Source organism: Anolis sagrei, chromosome 12, assembly GCF_037176765.1.
Source record: "Anolis sagrei isolate rAnoSag1 chromosome 12, rAnoSag1.mat, whole genome shotgun sequence".
NCBI classification, from domain to species: Eukaryota; Metazoa; Chordata; class Lepidosauria; order Squamata; family Dactyloidae; genus Anolis; species Anolis sagrei.
Window position 1 is genome coordinate 22,742,734 of NC_090032.1, and position 4,876 is coordinate 22,747,609.

The following is a 4,876-nucleotide window of genomic DNA, read 5'->3' on the forward strand; positions in this document are numbered from 1 at the left end:
ATACGATGTGCTTGAAATTTTGCGACAATGCAAAGAAGTTTTGCATGTATTTTGAGCCTACGATGCACTTTGCTGAGTTCCACTGGAAAGCTTTCCTCGGAGGTCTTTCTTCTTCCCCTTTTCGGCCCCAGAGAAGGAAAGAACGAGAGCGAAAGGAGGAAGGAAGGAATGTAGGGAGGGAGGGAGGGAAGGAGGCGGCCCGTGGAGGCCTATCCTGCCCCGCGAAGAATAGCAATAATCCAGGCCCTCCTCGTCGTCACATGTTTCTCTTTTGACAGCTCAAGAGCCCTGAGTGCCTTCTCTCCTGCTTCTCCTCCTTTGCAGGGCTTTTTGGGAAAGACGTTGCCAAAGAGAGAAGCCACCAAGGAAGAAAGAGAGAGAGAGATGAGAGAGTGCCAGGCTGTGCCCACTTGGCCGCCCCCTCGGAAATCCCACGAGGACCCCCTCGGCTCCCTTTAAAGCCCTCCTGATCCCTTTTTGCACAGAGAAAGGAGAGAAGCCTTGCCAGGCAGAAAGGAACATTGGCAAACTTGGCAGGCTCTGCTCCACAGATCCAGGAAGGCAACAACCGCCATGTGAGTTGGTTAGATAGCTGTTTGCAGAATGGGGCCGAATACCGTTATTATTGTTGTTGTTGTTGTTGTGGGAGGCAGAAAGGAAGCCCACAAACTTTGCAAACTCTCCTCTGCAGATCCAGGAAGGCAACAACTGCCATGTGAGTTGGTTAGAGATCTGTTTGCAGAATGGGGCCGAATACCGTTATTATTGTTGTTGTTGTTGTTGTTGTTGTTGTGGGAGTCATAAAGGAAGCCTATAAGCTTTGCAAACTCTCCTCCACAGAGAGGCATCACCGCCATGTGTTTGCAGAATGGGGCCGAATACCATTGTTGTTGTTGTTGTTGTTGTTGTTGTTGTTGTTGTTGTTATTGTGGGTGCCAGAGAGGAAGCCCACAAACTTTGCAAACCTCCACAGATCCAGGAAAGCAACAACTGCCATATGAGTTGGTTAGATATCTGTTTGCAGAATGGGGTGGAATACCATTGTTGTTGTTGTTGTTGTTGTTGGAGCCATAAAGGAAGCCCACAAACTTTGCAAACTCTCCTACGCAGATCCAGAAAAGCATAAGTGCCATGTGAGTCGGCTATGTTTCTAGAATTGGGAATACAGATACTAGTATACAGATTATTATTATTACTACTACTGTTGTTATTGTTGTTGTTGTTGTGGGAGGCAGAAAAGAAGCCCACAAACTTTGCAGACTCTTCTCCCAAGATCCAGAAAGGCATCACCACCATGTGAGTTGGTTATATATCTGTTTGCATAATGGGGGGTCTATTGTTGTTGTTGTTGTTGTTGTTGTTGTTGTTGTTGTGTGAGCCATAAAGGAAGCCCACAAACTTTGCAAACTCTCCTTTGCAGATCCAGAGAGGTATCACTGCCATGTCAATCAGCTATGTGTCTGTTTCTAGAATGGGGAGTTATACAGATTATTATTATTATTATTATTATTATTATTATTATTATTACTGTTGTTGTGGGAGGCAGAAAGGAAGCCCACAAACTTTGCAAACTCTCCTCCACAGATCCAGGAAGACAACAACTGTCATGAGAGTTGATTAGAGATCTGTTTGCAGAATGGGGTACAATACCATTGTTGTTGTTGTTGTTGTTGTTGTTGTTGTTGTTGTGAGAGGCAGAAAGGAAGCCCACAAGCTTTGCAAACTCTCCTCTGCAGATGCAGAATAATAATAATAATTTTGCAGTTTATGAGCTTCCTCTCTGGCTCCCACAATAATAATAATAATAATAATAATAATAATAATAATAATAATAATAATAATATATTGTTGTTGTTGTTGTTGTTCTGCATCTGCTGAGGAGAGTTTGCAAAGCTTGTGGGCTTCCTTTCTGCCTCCCACAATAATAATAATAATAATAATAATAATAATAATAATAATAATAATAGAACCCTCGAATCCTAGAGCATGAAGGGACCCCCGGAGGTCATCCAGTCCAACCACTTTCTTAACTTTCAAGGTTGAATCTCATGACCTTTTCATCCCAAATACAAGTTTAGTCAAACCAAGATATTATTATTATTATTATTATTATTATTATTATTATTATTATTATGCCATTGGCCCTGAAGTGTTTGCCTTGGAGGAAGTCAATAATTGCAATGTTGTGCAAGTCCATTAAGATCTGAACGGGGTCAGCTGCTGCTGCTAAGTGTTTGCAAGGCCAAAGGCTGTGCCTTTTATGCAGATTTATGCTAATGTGCATGGAAAGATGCACATTAGATGGAGGGTGACCTTCAGAGAACGACCTGGAGGTCCCTATATTATGTAGGTATATGTATGCATGCCCTTTGCAAAGCAATACTGGTGAAAATAATAATAATAATAATAATAATAATAATAATAATAATAAGGCATGTGGGGCAAAAAGGGCCGATTGTTCTGGAGCGCAAGGCCCCGGTCAGCTCCAGAGAGCCCAAGCCGCTGAGGAATGCTAAGCCCCGGAGAGAAGCGTGGGAAGGCGGGCACACAATCCCCAGCGTCCGCACTCTGGAGTTAATCCAGTTTGGCAACACTTGGACTGCTGGGGGATCCTTGGGAGGTGCAGTTTGGGGAGGACCACCAACAACATTCCATGGGATTGAGAATTGACGAACGGCAGAGATAGACAACTAGGTGGACGGAAAGGAGGATGGAGAGACAGAGAGAAATAGGTGGAGGGGATAATGGGATAGGATGGTTGGATGGATGGATGGATAGATAGATAGATAGATAGATAGATAGATAGATAGATAGATAGATAGGATAATGGAAGGAATGAGGGATAGAAGGAGAAAGAGATAGGTTGGTAGGTAGATGGGATAATGGGATAGGATGGTTGGATAGATAGATAGATGGATGGAGGGATGGATGGATGGAGGGATGGATAAATAGATGGATGGATGGAGGGATGGATAAATAGATGGATGGATGGATGGATGGATGGATAGATAGATGAATGGATAGATGGATGGAGGGAGGAAGGATGGATGGATAAATAGATGGATGGATGGATGGATGAATGGATAGCTGAATGGATAGATGGATGAATGGATAGATGGATGGAGGGATGGATAAATGGATGGATGGAGGGAAGGAGGGAGGGAGGATGGATAAATGGATGGATAGATAGATGAATGGATGGATGGATGGATGGTTGGTTGGATGGATGGATAAATAGATGGATGGATGGATGAATGGAGAGAGGGAGGATGGACAAATAGATGGATGGATGGATAGATAGATAGATGAATGGATAGATGGATGGATGGCTGGATGGATGGATGGAGGGATAGATGGATGGATGGATGGAGGGATAGATAGATGAATAGATGGATGAATGGATGGATGGATGGATGGATGGATAGACAGATAGATAGGACAATGGATGGATGAGTAGAACAATGGAAGGAGGGACACAGAAAGGGAATAGACAGATAGATGGATGGATGGATAGATAGATAGATAGATAGATAGATAGATAGATAGATAGATAGAGGGATGGGGGGATGGATGGATGGGGGATGGATAGATGAATAGATGAATAGATGGATAGAGGGATGGATGGATGGATGGATGGATGGAAGGAAGGATGGATGGATGGACAGATGCATAGATAGATAGATAGATAGATAGATAGATAGATAGATAGATAGAGAGAGAGATATGAAGGACAATGGATGGATGAATAGAACAATGGAAGGAGGGACACAGAAAGGGAATAGACAGACAGACAGACAGACAGACAGACAGACAGACAGACAGATAGATAGATAGATAGATAGATAGATAGATAGAAGGGAGGAAGGGCAGAGAAAAGAGGGGATGGTTGGATAGACTGAGATAAAGAGAAAGAGAAAAGATGGAGCTGGAGGGAGGGAGAGAGAGGGCTGGAGGGGAGAAGGGGGTCAGGTGGGGGGGGGGGCTGAAGTGGGCAGCCAGCATCCCCCCCCTCCTCCTCCTCCTCCTCCTCCTCCTCCTCCCTGTGAAGCGGATGAGACCCATCTGCCACCTGCGTCCCCCTTCCTTCCTTCCTTCCTTCCTTCCTGTAGTTCCCACTTCCTTCCCAGGTCTTTGTGGGGCAAACTCTGCCTGGGAGGGAGTGAGGAGGGGGAGGGAGGGGGCCTTGGCCACCCCCCTCATGGTGACCCCCTTCCTCATGGCTTTGCTTTGCTCCCTCCTTAGAAACCCCGTCCGGCCATCCATCCGTCAGGAAGAGCCGAGCCGAGCCGAGCATCCTCCCTCTCCACATCTGGACCACCGGCAAAGCCGTCGCCATGGCAACCCCCCAGGAGGAGCAGCAGCAGCAGCAGCAGCATCCTCTTCCCCTTCCCCATCCCCATTTCCACCCTCAGGAGGGGACCAGGAAGGCGGCTATTGCGCTCTGAATGAGGGGGGTCCCTGCCTTCCTTCCTTCCTCTCTTTCGAGGTGGGGTCTGCCTTCCTTCCTTCCTCCGTCTGGACCCCAAAAAGGATCTCCATGGAAGTCCGAAGGGAGCAGTGAGACCCCCATCTACCACCCCCCAACCAGGTAAAGAAAGAAAGAAAGAAAAGAAAGAAAGAAAGGAAGTCTCTGTGTGTAATATGTGTGTGTGTAATATGTGTCTCTGTGTGTGTAATATGTGTGTGTATGTGTAATGTGTGTGTGTGTAATAAGTGTGTATGTGTGTGTAATATGTGTGTATGTGTAATATGTGTGTGTGTAATGTGTGTGTTTGTAATATGTGTGTGTGTAATATGTGTCTCTGTGTGTGTAATATGTGTGTGTATGTGTAATGTGTGTGTGTGTAATAAGTGTGTATGTGTGTGTAATATGTGT

General features: G+C 45.3%; 1 protein-coding gene across 2 annotated transcripts in view; it reads left to right on the forward strand.

The window, feature by feature from the left end:
• Positions 1 to 204: 204 nt before the first annotated feature.
• Positions 205 to 4,876, forward strand: part of SEMA4A (semaphorin 4A) — a 46,318-nt gene continuing 41,646 nt past the window's right edge. For both annotated transcript variants that reach the window (XM_067472600.1, XM_067472601.1), the window contains exons 1-2: positions 205 to 575; positions 4,243 to 4,588. The gene's annotated coding sequence lies outside the window, so the exon portion shown is untranslated. The remainder of the gene's footprint in view (positions 576 to 4,242; positions 4,589 to 4,876) is intronic.